At 37.2% G+C, this 22187-nt stretch overlaps 1 long non-coding RNA gene across 2 annotated transcripts in view; it reads right to left on the bottom strand.

The window, feature by feature from the left end:
* The window catches only part of LOC117796683, a 203966-nt gene that overhangs the window by 29761 nt on the left and 152018 nt on the right, over positions 1 to 22187 (bottom strand). For both annotated transcript variants that reach the window (XR_004621289.1, XR_004621288.1), the window contains exon 3: positions 12310 to 12454. This is a non-coding gene — a long non-coding RNA (uncharacterized LOC117796683). The remainder of the gene's footprint in view (positions 1 to 12309; positions 12455 to 22187) is intronic.

Genomic DNA, 22187 nt, shown 5'->3' with positions numbered 1-22187 from the left:
CCCAACATGGTCAGGTCCTGTGGAAATCTCTCTTCCTGGCTTGCAGATGGCTGTCTGCCCACTGGGTCCTCACTTGGCCAAGAGACAGCTCTGTTGTCTTGTCCTCTTCTTGTAAGGTCAGCCTCCTTATTGGGTTAGGGCCTCACTGTTATGACCTCATCTAACTTTAATTACCTCTTATAAGTCCTATTCCCAAATACAGACACAATGGGGGTTAGGGTTTCAAATATGAATTTTGAGGAGACACAGATCATAGTAAAATGAAAACCAAGCTCACTCTATATATACATTTTCATTCTAAGCTCTGGTAATTTAGCCAAGATGGAAAAAAAAAAAAAAAAGAGGGAAAGAGCAATATAATACACAGCTGCTCTTTAGAGAGATAATAATATTAATTTCATTCAAAAACATATTACCCTTTTTAAATATTTTTAATATCGTTTATTTCAATGAAGCCATTTCTCAACAAAGCAGAAAATAAAAGGCAGCTACATATATTTCTTTTCCCTGCTTTAATTGTTTCCATAGAGACCTAGGATTCTGAAAATTTCCTTAATCATCTCCTTTAGGTTAAGAATTGGTTCACATGTTAACATTTTGTTGTGCTGCAAGAATACCGCAGGAATTAACATTGAGATCAATAACACTTTTTTTTTTTTAAATTTGGACATAAATTATTTACTTAATAAGATCCTCAAATGTGAGAGGTAAGTTAATCTTTTAGACCCCAGGTGCATAAAATTGGATTAAGTTTTACCCTCAGATCTTCAGTTCTTGCATGACATTGTTTTATTTTGCTTAATAAATGAACACAACTTAAGACATCATTACTGATTACCTAAATCTATCCATTATTCCTCCTCATCTCATCTTACTGAATCCTCCACAAGTAAGTATCTGTATTTATCATTCTTTTTTTAAAAGATTTTATTTATTTATTGGACAGAGACAGCCAGCGAGAGAGGGAACACAAGCAGGGGGAGTGGGAGAGGAAGAAGCAGGCTCCCAGCAGAGGAGCCTGATGTGGGGCTCGATACCAGAACGCTGGGATCACACCCTGAGCCGAAGGCAGACGCTTAACAACTGCACCACCCAGGTGCCCCTGTATTTATAATTCTTTTAAGTGGAAACATATATTTAAATGGAAACATTTTTCTTGGGTTTTATTGACTTTGTGTTTTATCATAGAGTGTCATGCTACATGCAGTATTGGGGAATTTGCTTTTTTCCCCTCAATATTATGTTACTGAGATTTGTCCACAGTTTTTTGTATCTGCCTCTGGTTTATGACATTCCACTGCATGACTCTATTTATTTATCTGTGCTGTCCATGGGCACCTGGCTCTGGATTCCCAGCTACTCTGACACCATGTACACTGCCCATTTTTGTGGACTTGTATCTCAGCTGTCCAGACCCTATCTACTAGGATCTCACTGTCAGTTCCTCTGTTCTCACTTTTGGTCACCTCAGCCTTGACTCTTGGATGCTATGGGCCAGGTTCATAATGCTTCTTTGTTGTTTTCAGAAGGGACAAGGATTATGAGCCATGCTGCCATCACACAGGATTGGGCTACACATTCATCCCTCACTTTGAATAGTAGTATGCCCAGATTACATGTTGGCAAAGTTGGTATGGGACTGAGTATCTTCATTAGAAAACTAATCAGGCTTCATTATTCGTGGTTCTTAAATTAGTGGTTCATTGCTATACATCACAGTCACCTGGTCTAGGCCTGCCCACACCCCCAGACATCCTCATGCAATTTGCCAAAGTACATTAAAGAAGACCAAATTAAATGGTTATATCCATATTTATTGATAGAGACCCTTGATAGCATTGTGGAAGACATTACTAGTGATCATCAATATACTTTCTTTTCTTTCCTAGAAACACAGAATAGGTCCATATGACTAGGTCTTGTGAAAGGGCATGAATGTGTTATTTTGGGTGAAATGAATTAAAAATATTAATTCCCTAATATTATCTAATAGCCTGTTGATATAAAAAAACTCAGCACTTATCTCAAAACTATATTTTACACCTGGCTTGGACAAAATGTTTGCATTGCTAACACTGATCCCTGGATTGAAGGGGTAAATAAATGATTTCTTCATTATATAGTTATATTTTCCCCTTCTGAAAAAAATCCCCATGGTGTTACTTTGTCAATTTCTAAAACCCCATCAACAATTCAGCTAGTGGTTTTAACATCAATTGTAATTTTCACCTGGGTCACATCATGATAATTTTCTAATGTTTATAATTTCTTTATATTTACTGATATTGTTTTATTATATTAAGCTTTTTCTCATTAATCGGGCTATTTACTTATGAGAAATACAGTTCCTATTACAAAAAGCAGTAAAAATTCTAAATCATTTCTCTTTACAACCAAGTTACAACAGTAGTTTGTTTAAAGGTGTCTCAATCTAGATTCTAGAAAACAAAGTCGTACACAATGGTTAATGGCTTGCTAGTTTACTATGACGTGCCATCTTAGAGAGAAGCAGGGGTGCTGGAAAAGGGAAAGAGGGAGAACACAGTATGTGCATTACCCATCTGGTGACTGCGTGGAATGAGCAAGCTGACCACTAGTTTGTTTGGTTTTTGAGATGCCATATGAACTACTTTGCCTCAGGAACTTCCACCCATGGGGTGAAAGAAATCTACCCACCAGCTTCCATCTTGTCAGTTAAGGCTACTGCTTACGTGAGACCAAGCAAGTCTTGCAGTGTCTAATGATTCTGTGCCAGTAGAAAAGCTCCGGGGTGGGATGCAAGGGGCACAGAACACAAGAAAACTGAGTTGCTGTTGGCTTGTGTGCCCATGGAATTTGTCACCAATGTGGCTAAGGCAAAACAAGTGGATGAAGGCCTCAGATATTGAGACAACTGAGAATACCAGAGCTCACACATCATAGGGCATTGACCTAAGTACTCAATTCCAACTGACAAATAAATTTTATTTCTGGCTTATCCTGACTCTCTCCTCCCTTACTCTCTCTTATTCTTTCTCCCCAAATCTTCATTGACTATTGGATTTGTATAGAGATAGTGTAAATTTTTATTAACTGAAATCATTATCTTAATGCTCGAATCATCAGAATGTTGGTCAGTGCAGATGGCTTCAAGCAGTCTCTGGTGTCATTTCTGACACAACCTTACAAATTTTTTGGAAATGTCCTTTCACAAAAAACATCCCCAGCCCCTTTATACTCCCCTTGCCTCAGACTGGGAATGAGTTATTTTTCTAAAGAACTGTAGTTCCTTTAGTGCAAAGTGGCACTAGGGAGCCAAACACTAGGCTTCCAGATGCTCACTACCAGAATGACATGGCTTTCAGACCATTCTGGGTGCATAGTTAGAAGATTCCTAGAAGATATGTTTTAAAATAATGAATTCACATTGATAAATCCAATTCAATTTTAACATAACAGTGGGTTCACGTGAATTCTTTGAGCTTTCTATCTTTGAATCATATCTACCTTCTCTAGCACTGAAAGTCAGGACTCAAAATGAATAATATACTTAATTGCTTTATCTCATTATATAAAAGAAACAGTTTCAAGATATAATTACTAATATTACTACTATTAATTAAATCACGGAATGAGATGAAATCAACATTTTTATCTGTGCTTACAGTACATTTCTCCAGGGATACACAGTCAAAAGTGCATGCTGTGAAGTTCCATGCTTTGGGTGGTTACCCTTAAAAACTGATATGCAATTGGGTTAACTTGTTTCCATTTATTTTTAATCTCAAGAAATTATTTTGTTCTTTGTTTTTGAGTAGTAACATTTGTAGGATCCAAGAGTCTAAACTATATAGATAGGTATATAGAGAGATTCTTTTTCTTGTTTACATCCCTGCCCTAATTACCCTGTTCTTTCCCTCCCTCCGTTATTTGTAAATTTCCTATGGCTCAGCTACTAACAGGTGAGAAGTGAGAGGTGAGAGGGAGTAGTAGGTGAGAGGAAACGTTTGGAGTAGCTGTCTGGGTTTCTCAGCTCAAGGGCTCCCTCTTCTGTTAAACATCTGGAAGTTTATCTAATTAAGGTGCTGCTTCAAATTTTAAGTCTTTTTTTTTTTTCCTTTCTTTCCCCGTTTTCCTGTCCTGCTCATTTTTATTCTTAGACTTCCTCCCAGTAGTTATTCTAAGGACGGTGCTCCCCTCTCTGAGGGACACTTTATTTACTGGGTTTTCCAGGCTCTGCTACTGCTCATGCTGCTTCTGTGCTCCCCGCCCCCACCCCCAGCCGTTCCAGTGCCCCCTGGTCTGCCTCACAGGTGTAATTTCCACTCCAACTCTGCTGCCTCAAGTACATCCCTGTCCCCCTGCAGACACACTTTTTTTTTTTTTTTTATGGGGCGGGGGGAAGAGGCAATGAATCTGTGAGTTTTCTCCTCCTGAAGGTAGTGATTGGCTTGTTAGTAGTCATAGTAGTCAGGAGGATTGCTTAAAGGATTTTTGTTTGTTTTGTTTTGTAGCATTTTTAAAGAGAAAATGTGAGAGAATTGGTCAAAGCTGCAGCCATGCTCCTATAGGAATACAGAACTCCCAAGGATTTCTCAAGCCATTTGCCATTAGAGCTTTCTCCCTCCTATCCTTTCCGTGTAAACTATGCTGGAAAATGGAGAAGCCCACTGAAGGAAGCCTTGAGGATCAACGACTAGAGTAAAGTCATACATGCTGCCTGAGGCAGAGATAAGCTCCGAAGTGGAGAACACTCTCCTTTTATTTTCGATACTTCCTGCAGAGCCACCATCTAAAGCAAGAAGTGGAGAACACTCTGCTTTTATTTTCGATACTTCTTGCAGAGCCACCATCTAAAGCAAGCAATGCCGTCCACTCTGTTAAGTATGCTAAATGTCTACAAAGGGAGAAAAGTGCTGGGCATTGAAGCAGTCTCAAGGACTGACCGTGATGAGGGCAAGCTGAGGACAAAGCACAAGCTGACACCCTGCACCCCCCCACCCCACTCCCAGGTGGGATGTGTGTGACATTCCTCAGGTACTCCTGGCTGCCCTAATGCTGAGGGAAGAAAAAAAACAGTAACAAATGGTTAACTAATAGAGATCACAGTCCAGCAAGACCTGAGCCTCCCTCAGTTTACAAAATGTCTTGGTGATTTACAAGAAAAAAAAAAAAAGCATTCTTATCAATAACCTAATTTCCAGAAGGAAAAACTCCCCAATGGTCTTAATGTTAATGCTTTACTAAAGGGAAAAAAAACCCTAAACTTGACATGGCAAGTCCTCCAGTATCTTGCAGGTCCTCTTTAGCATACAAAAGTTCTTTTGAAAACCTTCCTTTTTCCTTACCCCCAACTCCCAAGTATATAATCAGTCACCCCTCACAACCCTGGGGCAGCAGCTCTTTCTGCCCAGGGGTCCTGTCCCCGTGCTTTTATAAAATCACCTTTTTGCACCAAAGGCATCTCAAGAATTCTTTCTTGGTCATTGTCTCTGGACCTCACCTACCTTCCATAACTACATCAACAGGTATTTCTAACATCTACAAGGTTTTGAAGTTGGCCCCTTAATTCAGTGGTCTAAATGAACTCACAATTCTCAGAAAATGTTCTCATATTTTTAAAGAAAATGTACGTCCTAGGGGAATAGTGAAACCCATTTGATGTTGAAATGATGACATCGCAGTTAAAAAATAATTCTAGTCCTTGCATATACTTTTTAGGATGTTTGTTTCTGGATTTCCTAAATGATTAAAAATTAGTACCTTGTACTAATTTTTTACAAGGTTAAAAGAATAAACTTTCTCTACTCCTCTAGGTTCTTGGGTGAGATACAATCTGTAACAAAGGAAAGATTAACAGGAGAAAAACAGAAGTTTAATAGTACATATACCTCTTCTACACGCGGGAAAGACCCAGAAAAACTGAATAACTCCCCCACCACCTTAAATACCATCTCCAGCTAAAGACAAAAGAAAGATGTCCAGCGGGTGGGGAAGGCCAGTTTGGAGAGATTACCAGGAAGAGCAGAGTAAACAAAGGTAAGGTTGTTATGCAGATGTTAAGTCCCTGCTTTTCCCACCAATAAAAATTTCTAGAGATTTGGTCATCTTCCTCTTCCTGGTACATAGAGGGAGACATCCTTAAGGATGAGGGAACTGAAGGCAAGCTGAGGACAAAGCAAAAGCTGACACCCCACAACCCGCCCCCACCCCCCATGGGATGTCCTGGCTGAAGGAAAAAACAAATAGTTAACTTATGGAGATCACAATCCTGCAGGACATGAGTATCCCTCCGTTTTACAAACGTCTTACAATTTACAAGAACAAAGCTATCAATAACCTAGCTTCTAGAAGGGAATGTATGTAGTCACAATTAAATTCCCTTCCTACCCCCAGGATCCTGTAAGTCTACTTTAACGTATAAAAATGCCTTTGGCTCTCTAAACTCCCCCAAGATACGTGTCGGCAATCATCCTCCAAGCATACGGCCCACCGATATACATCTGAAGGGTCTCATGACTAAGCTTTTATTAGACGGTAATAAATGACCTTTTCCCACCAATAGCTAGCCCCCTCAAGGTCCTGGAAACCTTGCTTCCAAAATTCCTTAGAGACTTACCTATCCCTAACCCCCTCCCAACTTGAGGGTATATAATGGGCCATTCCTCATGACCCTGGTGCAGTTCTTTCTGTCCATGGGTCCTGTCCCCATGCTTTAATAAACCACCTTTTTGCACCACAGACATCTCAAGAATTCCTTCTTGGTCATCGGCTCCGGACCTCACCTCACCGATATCCCACAACCTCATCACTTACCAATGAAGATTTCTCTTATGAATGCCAACGTCTCTTACAAAGGATAACTTTTACTCAATTTTCAATATTTTTTTTAACAGCCTAATTCTTATGCCAAAGAGGCATATTCCAAGGTGGCAAATTCTGCTCCCCTTCAGTAGTAATGGTCCAGCTCTAGCCCAGAAAAGCAAAACATGCTAACGATGTGCTAGCATGCATCATATCAAGGCAATGACAGTAACGGGTTTTCTTTTTTTGGTGTTATTCCTTTCTTATATTAGTTTCAAAAGCAAAAGTGGTTTTACCTGACAATGTATAAAGAAGGGAGAGGGAAGTTTTCCAGAAATATTACCAAAAACAAGTTGGAAGCCTCTATTTTTAGAGCAATCTCACTACCTGTTTTAGTCTGGGTCCTCTGGGAAGCTGACATCAACATGTAATTAAATGTGCAAGAGATTTATTAGGTGAACTGCTCATGAGGATAAATGGGGACAGAGTCAAGGGAAGTGATCAATGCATGTTTGCTGCCTGTGGAAGAGAGAGGAGAAAAAAGGAGGCTTGGGCAGTAGTACCTCCCTCTGCAGTGCAGTTCTAAGACATTTCATCAAGGCCTTCGCAGAGTCCTTCAGCCAAAGTCACCCTCCAGGAACAGGTCTGCTGTACTCTTCTGCTGTGTTCAGTCATTGCCCGTGTAGGGGAGGACATTTTTTTTCCCTCTACCCTTCTAGGTTGTTTTTGTTTTTTTTTTTTTTTTTGGCTGGTCTATTAATTAAATTGACATACGACAGATTAACAGGAGAAAAACAAATTTAATTACATACATATGGAAGCCCTGTAAGAATATGAGACCTAAGGACAAGTCAGTCAGTTGAGGCTTATATATCATTGTGAACTAAGGGCTGGGATTGGGTCCTGGGGCTTCCAAGGGGAGGAGGGTAATTCATAGGACAATAAGAAGAACAGATGTTTGGTAATTAGATGTTTGCCCTGTCACACAGATAGACCTTTCAGATAAAGATTTATCTCTTGTAATAACTCTTTTTCTGGACCAGGTTCTCAATCTAAATTCTTTTAGTTAGTTAAGGGAAAGGTAAAAGTTTTTCTTGAGTCGGCTGAATCCTGACTGCCTTTGATGAAGGATAGTTGGAAGAAAGGCAGGAAGGCACAAGCCCTCCTACCCCCCCAAAGAGGAAACCACCCTTAGGATTTTACACAACCCTGGAAGGAGTCCTCCACCCTTTCCCATGTGATAGATGACAAAAACCCGATTGGGTGACAGGCTCATGGAGGGTCAATCAAATTAAAACAGCCCACCAACAAGCCCACGAAAACCTTTAGACCTAGAAACTCCAGTGGCAACCTTCTTGGATTCCCTCCCTCTTCAGGAGCTTTGATCACTTTACCATCACTCAATAAACTTTGCTTTGTTGACCATTACTCTTCACCTGGTATACCTCCTCATTCTTTCAACCTGAGTGACCGAGAACCACAGGCACCAAATGAAAAAAAAAGTCCTGTAACACCTCAGCTCAAAATAATCTACAAGGCAAGGTGGCATATTTCAAGGCCATGTATTTTGCTCCTCCGGTGAGCAGCCTTTGGAAGTATGAACCTGAACTGGGTGCTGCTGGATTCAGAGTCTTAAGTCTTAAGTCAGTCTCTCTCCCAGCAGGTAGGTAGCTCATTTCCATGACCACCACTTATCTATTGTAAAGAAAGCATGCTACATTATCTATCTCTAAGATTATGGCATACTATCTTTCTTTTATGCAAAAATCTAAAATTAAATGCAAAACATACCTACTTAGAAGATGTTTACCCCTACAGCAAGAATAAGAGTCATTCCATTTTCCTGCACATTAAATTTGTGCCTGTGGTCTAAAAAGTTAAAAGTACTGAACTCTTGGGGTGCCTGGGTGGCTCGGTTGGTTGGACTCTTTATTGCAACCCAGGCTGTGATCTCAGGATTGTGGGATCCAGCCCTGAGTTGGGCTCCAGGCTCAGCAGGAAGTCTGCTTCTTTCTCTCTCTCTCTCTCTCTTTTTCCCTCTCCCTTTGCCCCTCCCTACCACTAGCATGTGCACTCTCTCTCTAAAATAAATAAATAAATCTTTCTTAAAAAAGCATTGAACTCTTCCAGGGAATCAAGCTGGCTATGAAGATCACTAACTTTATGAATGGGAAAAGAATATGAATACCTCTGGTTATAGAAATATGGGCTTTAAGAAATATGATATAATTACTGCCTTGACAAAATGAGAGTTTTGAAGGATTATAGCATACACGATTCATGGAATTCTTTCTCAATTCTGATCCCATTGTCTTGTGCTTTTAGAAATGATTAATTGACAAAGTAACACCTTAAACCATGTAACAACCACAGGGCAAAGGGCCTGAGTGTCAAAGTCTCAGGTCAGGGAGCCAGTGGTGTTTAACTATATTCCAGCTTAGGTGAGTTTGTTCCTCTGGTGGCTTTTTCCACCACCTTGGTGTTTCTGTCACTCCTAAACTCCAAATACACCTCAGCAATCAAGACCCGGATGATTCACCTTTCTGCTGTTTCTATGACTGCATTCTACCTTAGCTCTGGTCTCCAACAATTTTCTTGGACTATTTAACAGTTTTCTCAGGAATCCACAGGACCTGCCATGTTATTCCCCATTGACATTCCCCAGAACTTATTCCTGTCTGTGTATGTGTAGATGCTATCTCTTAGACTGGCATTCATCTATTTATGACAGCTCATGTGGTGCCTATTTGAAATTTTACTGATTTTGAGCCTAATCATCATGGGATGATTCTGGGTTCCTTTCAATTAAGATAAAGGAAACATGATGCCAGATGGAGAAGGGTGATTCATCATCTCTTCCTCTTTTTCCAATGCTGAAAGAGTAAGCATAAGATGGAAATTTTGATTTTTAAAGGTTTGATAGAATTCATCTTTAAAACTGTCACTGGAAAAAAATGTTATAGTTTATTCTGCAATCCAATAGAAGAAAACAAAGGAAAAACATAAACAAAAGGTAGGAAGTGGTAGAAAGAAAAAATAACAAAAAGAATCAGAGAAAATAAGGTAGGATTAATTAATCAGTCCATCAATCAATTAATTAGACAATAATTTATTGAGTAGTTACTATCAAGTCCAACATTACACAGCAACATAACAAATTCCCAAGCATCGATAAGAGCCATGAGAAAAATAAGTGGGCTAAAGATATAAGACTAGGCAACTGATTTCATAGGATGGTCAGAAAGTCTCAAAAATCTGATATTTGAGTTGAAATCTGAATGACTGGAGGGACAAGCATTCCAGGCTGGTGGATCTTCACAGAACATGTCAATGTCTTGGGAGATTACAATCTGACTCCACCTTCATTCTACTTCTCTGCTTCTAGAGCCACTTTTCTTACATATATTCCCCAGAAAAAAATTAGGTTAAATTGTCCATAGTATTTTCTTACAATTATTTTAATCTTCTTGGTATCTTTATTTAATTCATATTTAAGTTCTAAAATTATTAGCTTTTTATCTTTTCTTTTTTTGGTCATACTTCAAAAAGTTTGTGTATGGTATTATATTATTTTTAAATCTTTTTTATTAACTCTATTCTTTTATGTTTATTATGTTAACTTCTACTTTCCCTCTATTAATCCTTTCTTATGCTTTGATGGGTTAATTTTGTTTATTTTCTAACTTAATATGAAAGCATGGTTCACTGATGTGCAATCTTTTAATTATTAATATATTAATAGAAGGTTGTAAATTTTCTCCCTCCCTGTGTCAGGGCCTTTGGACTCTTTCTGCCCAAAGGTGTTGATCTATTGCTCTCTTGCCTTCAGTAGCCCTATCTTCACATTTTCCTGGAAGCTTTTAAGATTTTATTTTTACTCTTTGTCACTATGTCTAAATTTATTAGTTTGTTTTTTAAGTCATCCTCTTCAAGACTGAAGTGGGTTCTTTCCATGAAAGACTCACTCTTCAGTTCTACAGATCGTCTGTGGTTTTGTCCATGCATATATCCCGTGTATTCCTCCCAGTTTCCAGTTAGGCAGATGTTGAAACTACTACATGCCTCCTCCATGTTTTGCAGCTTTTCTTTCACACTTCTTGTCCCTTTCCAACTGCTGTGTTTTCTGGCTTAACTCTTTAACAAGATCTTCCAGAACCTAAGCTATGCTTTTTCTCAGTACATTCTGTACTTTTGTTTTTAATTTCAACTATTTTCATTTTTGAGGTTCATCACTTTAATTCCTTTACTGGTTATCATTCTTATTGTGGGACTATGGTTTATTCCTTTATTCCTTTATCCATTTAATGGCAAAACATAAAAGACATAAAAAGGTGTTAGCCATCTAGGAAATACTATTAGCTATTATGATTAATGTTTTCATGTTTACCTGGAAGTCCAATTCTGCCTCCTCTATTAACATTTTCTTGATGTTTAAATTCTTTCCTATGTTGAGTTTTGTATTTATCTTGGATTTCTTTGATCTGTTAGACGTCTTGACTGTATGACTCTATCTTTGGGAATAAGTTTCCATTTCAACGATCTTTTGTATTTGTTTGTGCAGACTGCTTAGAGAGAGTAAAATGTGTCTTGAATCCTAGCACAGTTTCAGAAGAAGTAAGAAGGAAGTATCTTAATGGGTCTTCAGTGCTAGCCTTCTACATATGGGTCCTCCCTATTTTTCCCATCCTCTACCATCCACAACACCCTGCTTCTCTTGTCTGATAGCACTCACTCATTGCTCCTGCTTGGAAACATGCACAGGAGTTCACTTGCTTGGCTACTACTGTTTTGGTCTCTGTGGCTCCATTCAGCTCTTAGTATCCATTGCTCCCATGTATACAACAGTCTTGGAGCTGCTTTTGCCTTCTATCTTGGTCCTATTTTTTGTGACTTTGTGTATCATCCTATATAGTGCCCATCTCTGAGAGATGTCGTTCTCTTTTATGGTCAGTGAAGTGGTGAAATGTTCCCTTTTTGTATCTTAAGTGCTTATCCATTGGCTTTCCTTTTTTTCATAATTTTTATGAATCTGGAGGGAAGAGAAGATTGCAGCCTGTGCTCAGAGTGCCAACATCAATGAAAATTTAGTACAGAAAATTTTAGAGTAAAGTTCTTAGGAAACTGCAAAACTAATACCTGTGGAATTAAAATTATTCAGGTCATATAATACTAAAAAGTATTTCTCAACAAATTTTATGCAACCGACCTAACTTATTACTATGTATGGTAGTCCCCCCCCTTGTCCATGGGGGTTATGTTCCAAGACCTCCAGTGGATGCCTGAAACTGCAGATTGTAGTGAACCCTCTATATGCTATGTTTTTCTTCCCCTATACATACATAGTATATATGTATGATATGTATCAATATATCACAACACAAATATCAATTTATAAATTAGGCACAGTAAGAGATTAACAACAATAACTAATAATAAAAGAGAACAATTGTGATATATACTGTGAAATAAGTTCTGTGAATGAGGCCTCTCTCTCTGTCTCAAAATATCTTTTTGTACAGTACTCACACTTCGTCTTCTCATGATGATGTCAGATGATAAAATGCCTACTTGACAAGATGAAGTGAGGTGAACAATGTAGGCACAGTGATGCAGCATCAGAGTGCTACTGACTTGGTGATAGGTCAGAAGGACCTTGGTTGACCACAGGTAACTGAAAACACAAAAAGGGAAAGTGCAGATAAAGAGGGACTGCTGTATACAGAATCCTGTATTATATTTAAAAAAATAATATGTATGATCAGGTAGTGTTTATTCCAGAAATATTGTTGTAATTCAGGAACTACATCAACATTACCCATTCAATTAATGAATTAAAAGAAAAAATCATATAACTATAGAAACAGATGACAAAAGGACATTAGATAAAACTTACCAGGGACTCTAATGAAAATTTAAATAAAATAGGAATGTTTGGAAGCAAATGATTTAGTTACTATCATACAGCAAGAAATAATTACTTCTTTCCAGTTACATGTATTCAGGGCATAACTTTGGCTCTGCTTGCTTCTACCCAATTTTGTTCCACATAGCCTCTTTATTCTTGGATCCTGCCTAATGTAGTAGTCTTTATCTGCAACTTGCTATGCTCATGGCAGAAGAAAATGAATCCTGGCAAAGCCATCAGATGGTTCTTAAAGCTTCTGTTGAACATGACATTCAGTGATTCCTTTAAACAAAACAGCCCCTGTGTCAAGACTGATATGAAAGAAAGAGAGGAGTGTACTCCTTCAAATGGGAGGTACTGAAAATCAAATGGTCATAGAGGAGGCCATGTGTACTCTTTGTAGGAAGGACAGTAAGAAAATGGGAACGAGATGCCATCCCAATATGAAAAATACTCTCATGCCAAAACTAACAGCAAAATGACCCTATGTCTATGAAAATGAGGAATAAAACAGGGATGCCTGCAATCAGCACTAATACTGAACATATCGATAGAAGATCTAGCTAATGTGTTAAGAAAACAAATTGATCAGCTTGAATATTTAAAAAGATACATAGTATTATCCTCCTTTGGCAAAGATATTGTATCTGTAAAATCAAAGATACTTTGTCAAACAAAAAGTGATAATTATTAATGTGCCTGGCAACAAGATGAATTAAGGAAAAAAAAATACCTTACAATAGTGGGGGAAAACTATATTTTATTAAGAATAAAATAAACCAAAGATGCAGAGCCATTAGGAACAAAAACATAAAATTGTATTAAATTACTTAAAGGAAGAGTGGAAATTGGATTAATGTGCAATGTTCTTGAACAAGATTGGTTATCACAAACATCAAGAGTTCAAAGTTAATATATAAATGAACAGAGAGATAAGTATTATTTTGTATATTGCATGAAACTTAACTTATATATCTTATATATTTGCATGTTTACTTGTGTTTCTCTGTCTTCCCAATTTGACTGCAAGTTCCATGAGTCAGTCCTGATCACCATTTTAGCCACAGCATCTTACATGATACTCATAGGAGCATAATAAATACTTACTGATTGGATGAACCACAACATTATCAACATAACAGTTTGGTGTACAACTTTAGAGTAAGCGCTTCGTGTTGTTCTGGTGATACGTTATTTGGCCTATTAGTAGGTTTCCTGCATAGCGCTAGATGCTGTGGAGAATATAGTGATGCATATTCTTTGTCTGAACCCATCTCCCACTATAGTTTCATAAATAGTGAGAGGAAGGAAGAAAGGAACACTTGCCTTGAAGAAACATCCATTCTAATAAGAGTAATAGCTTTATATGCACTTGACTCTTGAACAACATGGGGATTAGGGGCACCCAACCTCTGCACAGTCAAAACACTGATAACAAATTTTGACTCCTCAAAAACTTAACTACTAATAATAGCCTATTGTTGACTGGACACCTTACCAGTAACAAAAGCAGTGGATTAACACATATTCTGTATATTATATATATTATATACTGTATTCTTACAATAAAGTAAGCTAAGGGAAAGAAAATGTTTTTAAGAAAATCATAAGAGAAAATACATTTAAACCTCTGTACCATATTGAAAAAAAAATCCATGTATTAGTGGACCCACACAGTTCAAACCCATGTTGTTCAGGGGCCAATTGTATAACTAAATGTTATGCAAGACAGAATGATAGGGGATGAAAGTAGAACAGTCCCAGTGTAGTGGTAGTAAAGTAAGAATTGTAACTGATTTTGACTTCAGGGAGAAGGGTCAGAAATTTTTATGTATTAATCGGATCTATAGAATGAGTAAAAATTCAGTAGTAAGGAATGTTTTGAAAAGCCTAGATTAAGAGAATTAACTCTACTATCAATTTATTTTTTATTTTTTTAAGATTTATTTATTTATTTTGGGGGGGAGAGAGACTGCTCACAGTGAGGAGAGGAAGAGGGAAAGGGAGAGAGAGAATCTCAAGCAGACTCCCCGCTGAGCACAGAGCCCCCATGGGTGGCTCCATCTCACAACCCCAAGATCATGACCTGAACTGAAATCAAGAGTCAGACGCTTAACCAACAGAGCCACCCAGGTGCCCCGACTATCAATTAAAAGCAAGCTATAGAATTAGAAAAATAAATGTAATGAGAAAATGTATCATCTAACTCTGAAGTCAAGCATGATTTACAATTGAAATATTTTAGTTTCAACTTTATAACTGGTTATACCTTTCATGACTGCTTTTAACATCAATAAACTAAGATGAGAAGAATTTCTAGATGCATTATTTCTCTTTGATCTTTTGCATTGCCTCCACTTTGATTTTCCTTTCTGTCTCTTTCTCTTGTTTTATCTATTTCTCTTCTCTCCAACCACTTTTCATTTTTAAAATACTCTCACTTGGTAATAAATTATTCAGTATCTCCTTTTTTCTTATAGTCCAAAAGGAACTGCATATATAGTTAGTAAAAATATTATTATTGAACCCCTCTTAATTGCAGTATAGATGGGAGGTTTCTTGGTATGCATGTGATGAAAACTATCATACGCATTTACTATTGTTCAGGGAAGTAAGGCTTACTTTGTCAAAAAAATTAAATTTAAGGAACTACAAATTATATTGCTACTCATTTCCTAAATATCTTAGGCATTCTTATAAGTTCTTAAGTCTGGATGTATTTAAAACGACAACTTTAGAAAAGTAGATTCAATAATTATATTCAATATGTGACATCTTTGAGTCAACACATAATATATGGCCCTTAATATTTTGAAATTGGATCTACATACAATGTATTTGGAAGTGCAGATAACTGCAGAATGGTTGTCATTTTGAAAAGATTATTTTAATATCTTTAAACAGGTTATGTAATTTGAATAAAGAATCAGTTGATGACTATATTCTCATTCCTTGGCCACATGGTGATATTCTTAGAAATTAAAAGGAACATAATTTTCAATGAATGAACTAAGACACATTAGATCTAAGTTTGGTTTTAATCTCCCACATTTTTAATTACTACAAATACAACTTACATTATTGCCTGCTTGAGCAAATGACAAAAGATAAATCTTCTAAAACATATAAAGGCATGCTCTTCAATATAGAATTTTCTGTGATATATAAAGATGGCTCTGTACACTGTTACATTGCCATATATGATTGTGGTTTTTAAACACTTTACTTTCCATTTTCTTTTTTCATAAAATGCAGTGCTATAATTATCTTCTGGGCTTTACTCTCTTTGTATTTTACCTTTTTTTCTTTTCCTTATCTGAATTTTATAGCACCCCTATATCAACAGCACCAGACAAGTAGACAGAGTTCAGCTATTGCCCAAGAATTTAAAATTAAATATTTATGAAATCACTGTGCTTTATAAGATAATAAATGCAATAGCAGACCATTTATTGGCTGACTGTCCATCTGTTCCAACAATAATTCAAATCTGGAAGGGAATATAATCCTGAGCTGGAAGAGAAAACTGCTGTCAGGTGCCAAACCCATATTTTTCCTTTTATGCATTAATCTGGTCAGTAATAGCACTTTTACCCAGGGGACATACTTACAGAGGGAAAAACAAATCATAATGTTGAAAACGTTTTGTTGTAAGAATGACCCAAGTCAGAATAGAATTCTTCAGACGTTATTCATTTTTCAAAACAAAATGAAAAGACCAATAATTAGAATGAAAATGAAGTCTAAAAGTTAAGTAGCATTTAAAGACTAAACTAAGTTTCAAAATTAGAAACAATTTTAAAATAGCAGAATTGATCATTCATAGAATATTACAAAAATGACTTACCCTGCATTCTTAAAAACAATGAGAAAAGACATAGTTTTTTAATGAAATGAACTAATAGGCCTCTGTCAATTCAAGTTAAAAAATGTATTTCCTGCAGCTGTGCAAATATCCTATTTGGTTGAATAATGACAAAATTCACAGTATTTTGCTGTCTTAGAAACTGATAAAATGCAGTGGGTGGGAAATAACTACATAGTGTGTTAGAATAATAAATTGATACACATGTATAATATTTAACTTCAGTTTTCCATGATTGCAAAAAAAAAATAATATGGTAAAAATAAGAAAGTACTCTCCAATTGACTCTAAAATTTCTAACTAATTTTATCACCCAGAGTTCAATCACAGAAGCAGAACTACTGGAATACACACAACTGATAATTAGGATTAGATTTCACACAATTTAGGAAGCTGGTTAAATAGCTTTCGGGAGGTTGTTTACACCGTCTGGGGCTGAAGCCTACAGTCGGCCAGGCAAGCAGTAAGGAAAAGAAGATAGATGTCCACTGGGGACAGCAAAGACTAAAGGAAAATTTTGAGGTAAGTGAAATCCATGTGGACAGACTGGAACTGCCTCGAAGCCTCCAAGTATGATGATGAGCCTGTCGTGCAGATGACGCTGGTGTCCTTAGCTCTGAGGAGAGCACGCATCTGGTCCATGAGTCAGAAAGTTAAAAGGGGAGATGCAGCCAGAGCTGGAGTTGCCACAGGTCCAGATGCTGTTCCACGGCAAAAAAGGTCAGCCATCACAGCAGACAGATGACGGCACGGGTACGTTGCCTCGTGCCGCGTGACTTAGTCTGACCTCAGCAGTGTGAAAAAATACAACTACTGTTCCACTACTCTCTTCCAATTTTCATTTAAAAAATCTGGCTCACCCCAAACCCAGAATGATAAAGGGAAAAGTATTTTTGGGAAATGTAGTTCTAGCTTTGCTAAATTGACACAATGCAATTCCACTGCAACGCACCCCTTGTCACCTTGACATTTATATACACCTTTATTAACCATCCGTAAAATAATTTCTAAAAACAATAGCAAAATTCTGCTTCCATATAATATAAGGCAACTGTCCCTTGCACAACTCTTTCCCCAAAATGAGATACAAAATCTCTTTCTTTATCCATCCTTAAGTGATGTGCATCCCTCCTGAGTCACATTATTCTTTGATATCTTATAAATCAAACTATGATACAAGAATAACTACTATTAATGCTTCTTATTTTAGATGTTAGGCAAACGTAAGAGGAAAAGATGAAAAAAGTTAACATATACGCAAGTAAGTATATGCATATTAAAATGAGAAATACGATCCATAACTATTACAGTTCTCATTTCTGCCAGTGGTCATGTGACCATAATTAGTATTTATAATTACATTGTTTTCCCACCTTTTGCTTCAGTATGCACCTTGTCTAGTTAGGATTTTAGTCAAGGTCCTGAGAGTCCCTCTTGTATTTGATGGTTTCCATTTTTCCAGTAACTTTAATCACTGGGTATGGGAATACTAAAAGGGACCCTAGAGGATCTCCTGCATTCCAGACATACTTCTCTTTACCCCATTGTGTCTTAGCAACCATATTTCTCATCAGTACTCAGGATCAACCACCTCAGACAGAACACCAATACTCTCATTGTCTATTGATTCAGTAATACGAGGAGCCCAAAGAAGCCAAGTGGTAGTTTAAATTTTGAGTTTAATGGAACTATTGATGTGGGCCCTCGTTTAAACATTTCTCCCTTGGAAACCAGGACAACAAGCCCAGAGGTGTTGAGTATGGGCAACAATAATGACGTTAGTGCATTTCAGGGTAATAGTGAGAAGCCACTCGTCTTTCACCCCTTGTTTTCTGGATTTGTAAATCCTAATTAGGAGAGATAGAGCGGCATGGATTGGCTGCTGCTACAGACCATATATAGCATCCTGGAGGACAGTACCCAAGCCCCATAAGATTTAGTCATCTTGCTGGCATTTCAGAAGGCCATGACAGAATTGTATCAGGCCAGTTGCTTCAGAGTGATGGGGTATCACAAGAACAATAAATTTCATGAGCATCTCTCCACTTATATCCTATAAAACAAATTTCTTATTCAGGAACTATGTTGTATGAAATGAGGTATCCTTAAGGTCACAGATGGTGAATTTGGAAGAAGGACTGCAGGCAAGGAAAGCAAATCTGTATCTAGAATAAATGTTTATTCCTTCGAAAACAAAGCCCTGCTCATCTCTTGATGGAAGAATGTAGGTGGGTGTCCTAGAGGAGTCCTATTGGAGAGTGTTTCTCTGTAGATGTACTTGATAGACACCATCCTGTCACCCGTCCATTCATTATCCTCATTCCTCATAGATTAAAAATATCTTCTTATAAATTGTGTACTTATCTGCTGTAGGCATTGATGCCTTTGTAAAATCCTGATCTTTTTTACTCATAGCATCTCAGTTGGGGGTTGTAGAAATGATTATGACACATATTAGACCAGAGAGCAGATATAATAAGAGGAGAAGGCTGTAAAAAATTATATTTTCATGTAAATATTTCAGCAGCATAGAATTATCATTATTATTTGCTTAAAAATAAATATCTGGGGGTACCTGGGTGGCACAGTCAGTTGAGCATTCAACTTATGGTTTTGGCTCAGGTCATGATCTCAGGGTGGTGAGATCAAGCCCCAAATTGGGCTCCATGCTCAGCACGGATTCTGCTTAAGACTCTCCCTCCCTCTCCCACTGCTCTTTCCCTTCCCCCTTCTCTCTCATTTAAAAATAAATAAATAAATATCTGTCCATTCTAGGTTTAATTAGAGAGTCTGAATCTGAGACTAGATTCTTTCAGATGGGCCAAATCCTATCTCCTACCTACTATGGTCTAAATTGTGCTCCCGAATTCCATATGTTGCAGTCCTAACTCCCAGAACCTCAGAATGTAACCGTATTTAGACACAAGGTTTTAAAGTTAAAATGAAGTTTTTAGGATGGGCTCTAGTCCAATATGATTGGTGTCCTTATAAGATAAGGAAATTCAGACACAAAATGAGATGAACGCATGCAGAGGGACAACAATGTGAAAACACAGTAAGGAGACAGTCATCTGCAAGCCAAGAGAGGCCTCAGGAGAAATCAAACCTGCCAACACCTTGATCCTGGACTTGTAGACTCCAGAACTGTAAGGAAATAAATTTCTGTTCTTTGAGCTACCCATTCCATGGCATCTTGTTATGGAAGCCCTAGGAAATGAAGCTACTACCCAACTGGTATTGAAAATTTCATGTGCGTGGTTCCCCCCTTGCAAAGTCATAAACTACTTGGAAATAGTTACTGTGTCTTCTCACTTTGCGTTATCATCACAGCAACATGTGGGACACAGTAGTTCCTTGATAAATATTTGCCAAATTAATAATAAGAGTAAAGAACATTTAGATGAAGCAACAATTATTTTAAGTGATAAGCATATATTTTAACTTGTAAAAGCACAGCCATTAAATTTTGAAAGTTATTACATTTTTGGAGCATGGCTTCTATTTAAAAATATTGACAAAATGTTATATGAAAATAATAATCAAAAAAGTGAAACCTTTAATGGAGACATTGGGAAAAATAATGAGAATCAAACAAATGGTGCTTTTTTTATAGGTGTTTGTAAAGAAATCAAAGCAGTTACATGTCTTTCTTTTTTCACTCTGTATTCAACTTTCTACGTGCCTTCCAATCTTTCACTTATTCAGTGAACAATTATGAAGGGATTGTGTACCTGTGTGTCAATTACCAGGACTACAGAGATAGAGGGATGACCATCTTTCAAGAAATAAATAATTTATTTTGATGAAAAATAATTTGATGAATTTACATACATTAACAAAAAGGTCTACTGAAACTATGTCAAGGCAAAGCCCTATATACAGTAATGGCATCTTAATTACTCCATACTTTGATAATAAAGGAGAGCTGCATTCACCTGAAAGTTCTCATACCAAACTCAGTTTTCCTCAGTGCCTTGCACAAAAAGATAGGATTCAGGTGTTGAAAGTGATGGTTGGTAGTGAAGGACAATTACTGTAGGTTTTCCTCCTGAACTGTGCTATCCAGCTAGGCACACGGCGCCATCCAACAGCAGCATCACATTTTTCGATTGAACATCACAGTAGACATTGCTTGGTATGGTACAACATGACATCCAACCACATTAGAAAGACTCCATTGAATTTGTAAGCAACATAGCCCCTTCAGATCTTGTGAATTACAACCTCCAAATGTCTTCCTAATTAATTTGCTCTTCTTTAACAAAATATCACTTTGAGTTAGCCTTTCTAATTCCATGGTCTTATAATAAAGTTCATCGTCCATACCACCAATTGGTTCTCTTGCCAAAACAAAGATCTAATTATCTCATTCCTTGGCTTGAGTCTTTCCAGGTCTCCTCTTTGTCTACAGTATGCCAAACAAACTTCTCAGCAAAGCAAATGAGACCCTTCACAATCTAGAGCCCCAGATTCTGTACTCTTGCTCCAAACTTTCTCTAACACATTGGATAAACAGCCACTGACAGAACGCAACATGCTCTCTTGTATCCCTTTGCCAATGCGTCCACTACTCCTGGAACTATGCATGCTCTATTTGCTTGTAAACATGTACTCATCCTAACTTCCTTCTGCAGACAGTTAGTAAACACTAAGTCTTAATTATGACTAGAAATGAAGGATGAAAGATGATTAAAACATGTTTCCTCTATTCCAAGGTAGTACTAGGGACAATATGCATATAAATAAGTACCATAACTTTGTGGAAAAAGTTATACTGTAACAAATGTGATAAAATAATGTATGAGAAGAGAAAGAACGATGGAAAGTTCAATGAAAGGGACTTTGGAGCTAGCATTCAAAACAATGTAAGAGGCACACGTGTGAGGAAAAGTGGAAAGCACACAACAGGCAGAGGAAATAGAATATACAGGAGCATTGAGATGAAGAACAGCAGGAAGTAGGCAATCTGGCTGGATCTTCCCAGAGAGAAATGTGCAAAAACAGAGGCAGATGAAAGGGATACAGATTCAGCTTTGTATTCTCAATGTGTCAAGGCCTATTCTCAAAAACAAGTTTCTATGAATGCTTCATTAATATCTCTTCTTTTACAGCCCACAGTGTTCTTTCTGTGTGAGTGAAAAACTAAGTTCTTGGTCAAAGTCTTCTCATCTCAAATCTGATGCCAACGCACCCTTTATTTTCACATCTGGTATTTATTTAAACTGTTATTTCCACTCTGTGTGTATGTGTATAAACATGCATGTGCTTTTAATAGAGAAAATTTTCTCATTATAGGCTATTTCAAAATACTATTCAAACATGAGCCCAAAAAGTTGGGAAAATATCTGATACATAAATATTTTGTAAGTTAGTTTTAGCGCATTTCTAATTGTTTTTTTTTGCCTGATCACACTTACTTGCATGAATTTCAAAAATAAAGAAAATGGAAATATTGTATAATGGCTGATCTGAATTGCTAATTATAAACTATTTTATTGCCAGGAGTGCTGACTTTTAAGGGAATTTTATAAAGGCAAACAAGAAGCAGTTCCACTTCCTAATTAGAGTTCTTGTGAAGTTTGTCGAAAAAAATATAACTGATGCTCTGTTGGAAGGACAAAATGACTGTTCTGT

This window comes from Ailuropoda melanoleuca, chromosome 16 (assembly GCF_002007445.2).
Source record: "Ailuropoda melanoleuca isolate Jingjing chromosome 16, ASM200744v2, whole genome shotgun sequence".
Classification (NCBI taxonomy): domain Eukaryota; kingdom Metazoa; phylum Chordata; class Mammalia; order Carnivora; family Ursidae; genus Ailuropoda; species Ailuropoda melanoleuca.
Note: the sequence above shows the minus strand (reverse complement) of the source record. Positions and strands in the feature narration are given on the sequence as shown.